This window comes from Malania oleifera, chromosome 6, assembly GCF_029873635.1.
Source record: "Malania oleifera isolate guangnan ecotype guangnan chromosome 6, ASM2987363v1, whole genome shotgun sequence".
NCBI classification, from domain to species: Eukaryota; Viridiplantae; Streptophyta; class Magnoliopsida; order Santalales; family Ximeniaceae; genus Malania; species Malania oleifera.
This window is the reverse complement of record NC_080422.1, coordinates 46734747-46747727: the sequence shown is the minus strand read 5'-3', so window position 1 is coordinate 46747727 and position 12981 is coordinate 46734747.

Sequence of the window (12981 nt, the reverse complement as noted above, 5' to 3'; positions counted from 1 at the left end):
TTTCAACTGATGTATTCATTCAAGCTAGATGACACTCGAGGCCATAAAAGAAAAAAATGTTGTGTCAACATTCTAGAGATGCAAAAATTTGATCATTACATGACCCCTCCAATAGACTTCAACCATCCTGTGCTGATTAAAAAGTTTTATTAGAACATGCTCCACGACCCACAGACCGGCATTTAGACTACTATAGTCTAGGGCATGTTGATTAAGCTCAACACTAATTTAATCGACCATACGTGGCCCCATCAAGAAATTGATGACATCCCATGGGTAGAACCTCATTCCGTCAATGTTCATCACTTCATTCGCTAGATGTTCCATGGGCAATGAAATTAGAATAGTGTTCCCAAGAGGGAGGTGAATTGGGTTAATTAAAAAAATTTAAATTCCTTTTATCTTCTTACTTTTTTTAGTGCAACAACAAGAACGTAATTAAATCAATCAATTTATAATCACAACCAAAACACACCACAAAGTACTTAAATTTAAACAATCCAATCAACCAAAATATTAAAATCAATCAATCATTTAAGAACTTGATGCTTTCAACTTTTGGTAGCAGCCTTGTGTTTATATGCAATCCTTGTTTTGATTTTGATTTGTAATGCGCTCTCTTAACCAAGATTTCCGCAAATTAACCAATGTACTCCCTTGTGGGTTTCCGAAAAAGGTTAATTAAAAATGTAATTTCTAAAATTAAGAGTCTTCTCTGAATTTTTACTTAAGCCCTTCAATCAGCAATATGCATTCAAAAAATACAAATATTAGTAGAAAGTAAAAGGTAAAGTAGAGAGAAGAACACCAAGTTTTTACGAGGTTCGGCTTATCCCCAGCCTACGTCCTCGCCTTTGGCAAACTATCAAAGGATTCTGAAATTATGATAGCTTCCCAAGATGGGGGGGGGGGGGGAATTGGATTTTTAAACTTATATTCTTTTTAATACTTTGTTTTATATCAACAATCACAACAAGTAAACACAAAATCAATTCAACCACAACCAATCAACAAGATAATCAAAATCTTGATCTTTGTATCAATAGCCCTGCAATAAATTGTAAAGCACGCTGATTTTATGTAAACCCTGTGTTATACCAAACTCACACTTCTTCCTTGTGTTTAGTTTTTAAACAAACTTTCAGATTAATAAGTTTAGGATGATCAACCAATGTAGTCCTTTTCGGTTTCCATAGTCAATGCTGATCAAGCCAAAACAAATTATCCTCCAATCTATTTAATAACCATACACTCAGAATTAAATAATTTAAAGCATACACACAGGTTGTAAGTATTGCTGAAAAATAAAGAGTAAGGAAGAGAGAGAGATACAAAGCTTTTACGAGGTTCAGCTTATACCTAGCCTACGTCCTCACCTTTGGCAAACCACCAAAGGATTCACTAGTTCAGTTCCGTTGATGGGTGGAACAATACCAATTACAATCACTCCTTCCTTTAGGCTAGAGCCCGCCTCTCCAAACGATATTCTCTCGTTCGTTCCAACGATTCTACAACCTTGAATCGTCTATAAACAAGAACCAATATAGAGAAAAGTTTGTGTACAAGATACACTCGCACAGCAAAGTAAGTTAGTATAACATTCAGCACAAGAATACTTCAAAGTAAATCAAATATAAAAGGATTGAAGCTCAATACTGAATTTAGATTGCTAAATATCTTCTAAGTATTGAAAGATTCAGACTTTGAAAGCTTTACTTCAGAGTTTGAATCAACAACAACTCAGTATTTGAAGTTAGATGAACACAAGAGAGTTTGAGAGCTTTTTGAGAACTTTGATTGCTAGAAAATTTATTGGTGTTCAAAATCTTTGAAGTTTGGGGCTATTTATAGATGTTTAAAAGATATTCCTTGCCCCCAAAGTTTCCTTGAAGTAATCCCCAAGTTTTTAAAATAGTAGTGCCCAAAAAAATTCATTTAAAAAATCTTCTTGTTGGAAATTTTTAAACCAACGTTCGAGTGGCAGTCGCCTGCCACGACCTAGCAATCACCTGCCATAGAAGAAACTTAAAACATAGAACATTGGCAGTCGACTGCCAGAACTTAGGCAGTCATCTGGCATGACCTCCCAAGCGCTTGGCTGTGCTCAGGCAGTCGCCTGGCACCCTACTGCCTCTTTTAAAAATATTCATTTAATTTGGGCAGTTGCCTGGCAAGAGTAGGCAGTCGCTGGGCCCTTCTATTTTTTTTTTTAAATATTTTTTAAACCCTTTTTCCTTTGATTTGAAAATCATACTTTAGGGTTTTACTTAAAACTCTATTTCTAAATTTCTTTTGATTTTATGAGAGCTTTAATTCAGTTTATATTTGGAGTTTACTTGAAGTACTTACATGCAAACATCCTTAAACTCTATTTCTTTGATCTTCAAGTAAGTCCTTGTTCTTTTATCATCTTTGAGCTTTTAATCTCTTTCTTTCTTGATCTTTTTTAATCCATAAACTTTATCATCATTTTGAGCTTTGTCACTACCTTTAAGCTTTGCCACTTATCTTTAAGCTTTGCCTTCTTCCGGAAAAACTTTCACTTGAAATAAACCATATTAAACATATCATGATTTGTTATCATCAAAATAAGAATTGTAAGCCTTGTTAGGCCAATAGATTCCACTATATTAGTTTCTTTGCTGGGCGGAATAACACCGTTACAACCACTCCTTAATTATGATAGAGCCCGTTTGTCCAAACGATATTCCCTCATTCGGTCCGATGATCTAAGCACTTGAACCATCAATCTACAAAACAAGATTTGAAACAAGGTGTACAAGAGATGCTTTCAAAAGAGCTGATTAGTACAAATTCAGAGCTGTATACTTCAAAGCAAATCAATATGAAATTTAGATTGAAGCCCCAAGAGTATATCATCGTATGATCCTTTCAATGGATGAAAGAATTTATAATTGTAGCACAATACTAGAGATTGAGAATCAGCAAAGCCTTAGTAGTTTTCGTGCAAGTTGAGAGTGAGAGAGCCTTTGAGAGTTTGAGAGCAATTGAGAGAGATTGAATTTTGTAATTGATTCTTGGTAATTGAATTAATTAATATTGGGTGTACTTATAGAGTTAGAATAGTATTTAACTTGAACCTCGAGTTTACTGGGAGTAGTGTCCAAGTTTTGAACAAGTTTGAGCACCAAGTAATTGATTTTTCAAAAATATGTCTGTTATGAATTTTAAAATTCGCCGCATGGCAGTAGCCTGAGGGCTTATAGTCAAGCCCATGTCAATGTATTACACTGATAAATAACATAGGCAGTAGGGTGGCAATCGCCTGTCACCTAGTGGCCAGGCGTTTGTCACTGAATTTCTTAGTTTTAATAAACAGGCAAAAGGGTGATATAGTAGCTTGATGAAACCTGGACATGCTTCTCAAAAGACCTCGTCAGGTGCCTGTCAAGGTCTAGACAGTATCCTAACGGCCTTCTATCTATGTATTTTAAAAGCCTTTAAAGCGGCAGCCTACTGACCATGTGCAATCAGGCGCATGTCAAATAAAAAATTTGACTTTTAAAATATTGTTATTCTCTCTCTCTCTCTCTCTCTCTCTCTCTCTCTCTCTCTCTCTCTCTCTCTTTTCTTATCTATTCTTGGAATGTTAATTTGTTTTCTTTGAAAAATATGTTCCAAGTTTTAAAATTAAGGTCTCTAGGTCTCTTCATTCCTAATGAGCTTCAAAATGAAATTTCATACTCGAAATATACTTGAAGTACTTACAAACATGTCCTACTAGACTCTTTTCATTTCTTGAACTCTCTTTGAAAAACTTCATCAAGTTGTTGCTTCGAGTTCCTGAGTTTTCAATATTAATCACTTGAGTTGATATGAGCTTTCAACGTTCTTGTGATCTTTGAGTGTTTCCATGTTGGTCTCTTAAGCTTTCAGAATTGATCACTTGTGTTCATGAAGTATGCTTTTGTTTCAGTATCTGAAATATCACAACTTTGAAGAACATTAGATAACGTTACTTTGTTATCATCAAAATCAAGAGTCGTAAGCCTTGGTTAGGCCAACAATCTCTCCCTTTTTAATGATGACAAATAAGGAGAAAAGATAAGAAAGCCTTAAAAGGCTCCCCCTTACAATAAGCATAAATCTTCAAAGTTAATATAACATTAAAGCACAATTTCAAATACTTCACAATTTTAGCATTTCAAAATGTAATTCACATTTCATAATGATCATGCATACTTCTCCTTGTTAACATATACATTAAGCATATTCCAAAACATTACATACCATAACCAAAACCAAAATATACATACCATAGGTCATCATAACCATCTTTTTCTCATACACATACTCCCCCTTTAGACATCAATCAAAAAGGAAATAACAAACATATATAGAGCAAGTGTTCCATACATAAGCAAAATATGAACAAAAGTTAAGTTTCTAAAGGTTACAAAACATCAAGGATAAGCATAATCAAGCATTAGATTATGAAGCACTATCTTCAACAACTTCTTTTCCTTTGGAGCCCTTTCTTTTAGAAGCTTCTCCTTCTTCCACAGTCTCTTTAGTAGAGTCATCGCCAGATTTTTCTTTAGATGATTCATCACTTTTCTCTAATTCTTCATTGGATTCAGCTTCACTAGCAGGTGCGGAACTAATATCCATGGGGGCTGCACTAGTGATATGTTGTTCTATCTTTTCAATATGCTGATCTAGTCATGAGTATTTAGTGTCTATAGTGGAGAATCTTTCTTGAAATGAAGTGAGACCAGTCTGAATGTCAGAACTAAAGCTAGAATAATGCTGGTAGAAGGGATTGAACCATGCAGGCATATCAGCTTCTTCAGGAGTGGGATTAGGGTCTTCTGGCTCCGGTTGTGTAGGCCTATTTCCTCTATACAACCATCCTTCAGTGTACTTCTTGTAACCCATCAATTTTAGTGTGGTTGAGGAGAATAAATCATAATGGGTTCTATTTATTAGTTTGGAAGATGGTGTGAGGACTTAAAATTGAGCAAAGACCAAAGAGAGTATTCCTCCATAGGGAAGTACAATTCTATGAGCTTCCAACTTCATGACCATCCATTTAAGCATCAAACTTGTTAAATCCAGCTTTTTTTCCTTTCAGTAGGCACCACATTATAAAACAATCCAAGAAGGACACATGATCATATGATCTTGCTCTAGGAAGGATATTATAGGCAATAAGTTTGTGAAGAATTAAAGCTTGTAGATTTAGTTGCTTATAAAGTGGAGGATTATCAAAGTAAACAGGCGGATCATTCATTACAAGTGGCAAAAAACTCTTGTGGAGTGAATCCCTGCTCTATAATCCATTGTTCTTCAATGGGATTACACTCGAATTCATCACTCTTTATGTGAAGAATTTTTCCTAGCGAGTGTGGTGTAAGGGTGATGGTTTGTCCTAGGAGATCAATAGAAATACCTACCTCCTTATTCACCAAGTTTGAATAAAAAAATTTGATCATATCAAGATAATACTCTTTTGCTTGGTGTTTAATAAATTTACCCATCCTATGTCTTTGAACAAATCTATGATTTCAGGAAAGTCTGATTCAAAGAAGGGAATATCCAGGGCTTTACCAAATTTTGGATCAATGGTTGAGATGTGATTTCGATACACTGATTTGGCATGAAAGGGGACCAACCATTTCTCTACTTCATCATTGCTTGTTGAGCGGGAGGATGAAGCTTTTTCCTTGTTTTCGGTGGTTTTTATTCTTGGCACTTTGAAAACCAAAAACCTAGGTTGAGGAGGATAAGGGTTTGATGAGGTGAGGTGTTGATTGAGTAAGGGACGGATTTGAGAAGGAGGATGGAGAGGTAAAGAAGAAAGAAAGGATTTTTGAGAGGTATAGAAGTGTTATCAAGCAGCTGGGGTTTAAAAATTTGTGTTTTTCGCATGTTTTAGAAAAGAACAGCAGCGCGACAAAAGCCTGTATTCGAAGACTCAGGCACCTGGTGAGTTATATTTCAACTGGCAGTAGCTTGTCAAGCACTTGCCATTCAACTGGCAGTCGCCTGCTATGCAGGCTACTTGTATATTTTTCTGTTGTCTCTTCTAGTTGACTTCACGTATACGTAACATTCCTAATTCTCATCTAATAAATACAAATCGTTCTTCTGGAAGGGGTTTTGTAAATACATCAGCTAATTGATCATTTGTATTGACAAACTCAAGAATTATTTCCTTCTTTTGAACATTATCTCTTAAGAAATGATGTCTAATGTTAATGTGTTTAGTTCTTGAGTGAGATATTGGATTCTTTGAAATATTTATAGCACTTGTATTGTCGCACTTAATTGGAATTGTTTGGTGTTCAAGATTGAAGACTTTTAGTTGTTGTTTCATATATAGTGTTTGTGCACAACAACTCCCAATTGCTATTTATTCAGCTTCAGTTGTGGATAATGCTACAAAATTTTGCTTTTTCGAAAACCAAGAGACTAGTGAGTGTCCTAGAAAGTGACAAGTACCACTAGTGCTCTTTCTATCTATTTTACATCTGACATAATCTGCATCTGAATAGCTTATCATTTCAAAATCAGTGTCCTTTGGATACCACAAGCTTAGATCAAGGGTTCTTATTAAGAATCTTAGAGTTCTTTCGACTGCAACTTGATGAGATTCCTTAGGTACTAATTGAAATCTAGTGCACATGCACACACTAAACATGATATTGGGTCTACTAGTTGTTAAGTATAGTAAACTACCTATCATTCCTCGATAATGTTTTGTGTCTACTGGTTTTCCCTTTTCATCTTTATCAAGGCTTGTTGAGGTGCTCATAGGGGTTCCTATGAGTTTACTTTCTTCCATATCAAACTTTTTTAGCATATCTTTAATATATTTAGTTTGATTTATGAAAGTTCCATTTTTGGCTTGTTTGATTTGTAACCATAGAAAATAATTTAACTCTCCCATCGTACTCATTTCAAACTCTTTTTGCATACATGTTGCAAAATCTTTACATAGTTCTTCATTTGTAGCACCAAATATGATATCATTAACATAGATTTGAACTATTAACATGTCTTTGTTTTTGGTCATTATAAAAAGGGTGCTATCTACCTTTCCTCTTGAAAAATCACTTTTAAGTAAAAATTTACTTAGTCTCTCATACTAATCTCTAGGAGCTTGTTTTAAACCATACAAGGCTTTAGTTAATCTAAATACATGATCAGGATGTTTTAGGTCTTCGAAATCGGGTGGTTGTTTTACATAAACCTCTTCATTTATATATCCATTTAAAAAAGCACTTTTTACATCCATTTGATATAGTTTGAATTCCTTATGGGCTGCATAGGCTAGGAGCATTCTAATTGCTTCCATTCTTGTTATAGGGGCAAAGGTTTCATCACAGTCAATAGCTTCTTCTTGATTATATCCTTGAGCTACTAGCCTAGCCTTGTTTCTCACAACTATCTCATTTTCATCTTTCTTATTTCTAAAGACCCATTTAGTTCCTATGATTGAATGATCTTTAGGTTTGGGAACTAATTTCCACACTTGACTTCTTTCAAATTGATTAAGCTCTTCTTGCATAGCCATAATCCATGAATCATTATTTAATGCTTCTTCTACATTTTTTTGTTCATCTTGATATAGGAAAGCATAATGGTTGCATATATTATTTAATGATGATCTAGTGGTTACTCCTCTTGAAGGTTCTCCAATAATTTGATCTTGAGGATGGTTTCTTATGTATTTCCATTCTTTTGGTAATTCTTGATTTTCCGTGGATTTTTATTTTGAAGTTTCTTCATTGTTTTCTTCTTTTTCTTCTTTAATTTCAAGATTTTACACCTTTTGCGAGATATCTTCGTTTTCATAATTTTTTATTTCATTTGCAAAAGGATTTGATTCATCAAAAGTTACATGCATTGATTCAACAATAGTAAGTGTTCTTTTATTATAGATCCTATTTACTATTTGTAGAATATCCTAAGAAAATTCTTTCATCTGATTTGGCATCAAATTTCCCGAAGTCATCCTTGTTATTTAGAACAAAACATTTACACCCAATTACATGCAAGTAAGTTGTGTTAGGCCTTCTCCCTTTCCATAATTCAGAAGGTGTCTTGTTTAGACTTGATCTAATAGATATCCTATTTATTACATAACAAGCTGTATTTACAACTTTAGTCCAAAAATACTTAGGTAAATTATTTTTATTTAGCATAGTTCTAGCCATTTCTTGAAGGGTTCTATTTTTTTTTCAACAACTCCATTTTGTTATGGAGTTCTAGGTGCTAAGAAATTATGGTTTATGTCATGATCATTACAAAATTTTTCGACATCTTTATTTTTGAATTCTTTACCTTGATCACTCCTAAAGTTAATGGCATTATAACCTTTCTCATTTTGAAGTTTCTTGCATAGAGTTATTAACATATCACAAGCTTCATTTTTGTTGGATAAAAACAATACCCATGTATATCTAGAATAGTCATCAACAATCACAAAAACATATTGTTTTCCACCTAAGCTTTGAGTTCTAGTAGGTCTAAACAAGTCTAAATGCATGAGTTCTAAGGTTCTACTAGTTGATATGTGTTTCTTCTTTTTAAAATTTGTCTTGACTTGTTTTCCTAGTTGGCAAGCATCACAAATTTTATCTTTGATAAGCTTAGTATTTGGTAAGTCTTTCACTAAATTTTTCTTTGATAGTTTAGATAAAATGTCCATGCTAGTATGACCTAATCTTCTATGCCAAAGTCTTCTATTTTCATTTAGGGCAGCCAAGCAAGTTACATCTTGAGATATTAAATTATCAAGATTTATGCAATACACATTGTTTGTTCTATGTGCTGTGAATAGAATTTCATTATCCTTAGGGTTTTGTATTATGCACTTGTCTTTCTTAAAGATAATTTCAAATCCTTTATCACTAAGTTGACTTATACTTAAGAGATTATGTTTTAGACCATCTACTAACAACACATCATCAATAGTTAAAGAGGGTTCTTTACCTATTTTACCAATTTCAACAATTTTACCTTTGGCATTGTCATCGAAGGTTACGTACCCCCCATTTTTTGAGTTAATGTGGTGAACTTGGTTCTATCTCCGGTCATGTGTCTTGAACACCCATTGTCCAAGTACCATTTTTCCCTTGATGGTGTTGTCCTAAAGCATACCTACAATGAAAGATTTAAGATGTTACTTTTGGAATCCAAACTTTCTTAATTTTCTTTAAATCATATCTAGTTCCATTGTTTTCTTTCCATTCATTTTTAACTTTAACATACTTCCTTTTAAGTGGGAAGTTAAACATGATATGTCCTTTGTTCTTGCACATGTAGCAAGTGGTATATTAGTTGAGGAAGTACTAGCATAGTGTTTAACTTCTTTCACGAAGTACCCTATGAACAACTTCTTCTTTCTTTTATTTGTTATTCCATTATAACCGATTCCTTCTTTATTTCCATGCATTCTTTGTTGTCCAATCATTTTCTCAAAGTTTTCTTTTCATTTCGTGAAGTTGTAGATAATATTCTCTTTATCCTCAAGTGTCTTCTTAAGATCAATTATTTCTAAATTCTTCTTACTTTGATCATCTACTTGTATTTTTACTATTTCTTGTGACATGGCATTTATTTTTTCTTTTAGATTTTCAATTTGGGATTCTTTCTCTTTTTCAATAGATTTAGAGGATTCAAGTTGTTTCATTAGATTTTTATTTTGTTCTTTCAAACTTATATTTCTTTTAGAAGCTTGATGAAACTTTTATGTAGAGCAAACAATTCGACTTGAAGTTCTTTGTAGGAGGGCATGCTATCACAAGATTCATCACACGATTCACCACTAGATTCTTCTGATGTGGAGTAGTAAGAATTTACCTCTTCATCATGTGTCATGAAGCACATGTTAGCCATATCTTGCCCGCTTGACTCATTTTCTGTTTCACTTGAACTTGTGTCATCCCATGTTGCCTTCATGGCTGTTTTCTTTTTCTTCTTCTCCTTCTTGAGTTGAGGGCAGTCTGGCTTGATATGACCTAACTTTTTGCAATGATAACATGTAGGTAGGTCATTTTTATTTTTGTTTTCTTTCCCACTAGTTTCCCCTTTTTCAAATTTTGTTTTACTAAATTTTCTAGGGAAATTTATGTTTCTTCTATAGAACTTGCCAAGTCTTTTGGTAATGAATGCTAATTCATCTTGGTCTAGATCACTTGATTCACTATCGTCATCACTTGAGCTTTCGTTAGCTACTTTTAAAGCAATAGACTTCTTGTGCTTAGGTTCAAGATTTCTTTCCTTCAAGGCCATTTCATAAGTAAGCAATGAACCTATAAGTTCATCTAGTGATGTGGTTTTAAGGTTCCTAACTTCCGTTATTTCTATGGCCTTTGGTTCCCATATGGGTGGAATACCTCTAAGTATTTTTTGAATCATCTCATAGGTAGTGTAGGTTTTTCCTAAGGCATTGAGAGAATTGATTATGTGAGTGAACCTTGTATACCTACTAGTAATAGATTCATCTGAGTTCATTTTGAAAGCTTCATATTCCCTAGTTAGCATATCAATCCTATTGTCTCTAACATCAATTGTTCCTTCATAGTTTACCTCTAGCTTATCCCAAATTTATTTGGCTATTTTCTGGGCCATGACTCTATTGAATTCGTTAATATCTAGAGCACAATACAGAGCATTGATAGTGCTTGAATTAACTTGCATCATTTTATGATCTAAGACAGTTATGTCCTTTTTTCTCCTCAGGGACTTGTTTTCCATCTACTAGTTTGAAGGGAATTAGGTCACCTTCCGTGACAACCTCCCAAGCTTTCCAATCCATAGTTTGAAGATATATTCTCATACGTTGTTTCAAAAAAGTATAGTTCATTCCACAAAAGATTGGTGGTCCGGTTGAGGATTTACCCTCTCCAAAGGGAGCTATTCCTATGCTTGTCATTTCGATCTTTATATATATTCTTCTTAAGATTTACTATTAACTAGGACCTGATACCAATTGAAATTAGAATAGTGATCCCAAGAGGGGGGTGAATTGGGTTAATTAAAAAAAGTTAAATTCTTTTTAACTTCTTACTTGTTTTAGTGTAATAACAAGAACGTAAGTAAATCAATCAATTTATAATCAAAATCAAAACACACCATAAAGTACTGAAATTTAAACAATCCAATCAACCACAATATTAAAATCAATCAATCATTCAAGAACTTGATGCTTTCAGCTTTTGGTAGCAGCCTTGTGTTTATATGCAATCCCTGTTTTGATTTTGATTTGTAATGCGCTCTTTTAACCAAGATTTTCAAAAATTAACCAACGTACTCCCTTGTGGGTTTCTGCAAAAGGTTAATTTAAAATGTACTTTCTAAAATTAAGAGTATTCTCTGAATTTTTACTTAAGCCCTGCAATCAGCAATATGCATTCAAAAAATACAAATATCGTATAGAAAGTAAAGGGTAAAGTAGAGAGAAGAACACCAAGTTTTTACAAGGTTCAGCTCATCCCCAGCCTACATCCTCGCCTTTGGAAAACTACCAAAGGATTCTACTATATTAGTTCCCCGAGTGGAACAACGTCGTTACAACCACTCCTTAGTTAGGCTAGAGCCCGCCTCTCCAAACGATATTCCCTCGTTCGGTCTAACGATCCAAGTACTTGAACCGTCAATCTAAAAAACAAGATTTGAAACAAGGTGTACAAGAGATGCTTTCAAAAGAGCTAATTAGTACAAATTCAAAGCTATATACTTCAAAGAAAATCAAATATGAAATTCAGATTGAAGCCCCAAGAGTATGTCATCGTATGATCCTTTCAATAGATGAAAGAATTTAGAATTGTAGCACAATACTGGAGATTGAGAATCAGCAAAGCCTCAGTAGTTTTCGTGCAAGTTGAGAGTGAGAGAGCTTTTGAGAGTTTGAGAGCAACTGAGAGAGATTGAATGTTGTAATTGATTCTTAGTAATTGAATTAATTGATCTTGGGTGTATTTATAGAGTTAGAAAAGTATTTATGAATTTTAAAATTTGCTGCGTAGGGCTTATAGTCAGGCACCTATCAATGTATTACACTAATAAATAATACCGGCAGTAGGGTGGCAGTCGCTTGTCACCTAGTGGTTAGGCGCCTGTCACTGAATTTCTCAGTTTTAATAAATAGGCAGAAGGGTGACAACAGCCTAATAAAACTTGGACAAGCATCTTAAAAAACCTTGTTAGGCGCCTGTCAAGGTCCATGCAATAGCCTGATGATCTTCTGTCTATGTATTTTAAAAGCCTTTAAAGCGGTAGCCTACTGACCATGTGCAGTTAGGCACCTGTCAAGTAAAAAATCTGACTTTTAAAATATTGTTATTCTCTCTCTCTTTTCTTATCTATTCTTGGAATGTTAATTTGTTTTCTTTGAAAAATATGTTCCAATTTTTAAAATTAAGGTTTCTAGGTCTTTTCATTCCTAATGAGCTTCAAGACAAAATTTCATACTCGAAATATACTTGAAGTACTTACAAACATGTCCTATTAGACTCTCTTCATTTCTTGAATTCTCTTTGAAAAACTTCATCAAGTTGTTGCTTCGATTTCCTGAATTTTCAATATTGATCACTTAAGTTGATATAAGCTTTCAATGTTCTTGTGATCTTTGAGTGTTTCCATGTTGGTCTCTTGAGCTTTCAGAATTGATCACTTGTGTTCATAAAGTATGCTTTTGTTTCAATATCTTAAATATCACAACTTTGAAGAACATTAGATAACCTTACTTAGTTATCATCAAAATAAAGAGTCATAAGCCTTGGTTAGGCCAACAGGCAATATTATGATAGTAGTCTTACGATGCGAGGTACTTGTACAGCTCGAAGTTGAGTACTAGATTACTTGCTCATATGGGATTTGATTCCGCAACATAACATCTGTGGATCTGGTCACCACTCTGAGCACTAGGGCATAAACCTTCAGGCTCTCTACGCTGTCCATAGAAACTTGAAGGTAAGTATACCTAAGATGATTAAGGACGAAATGATT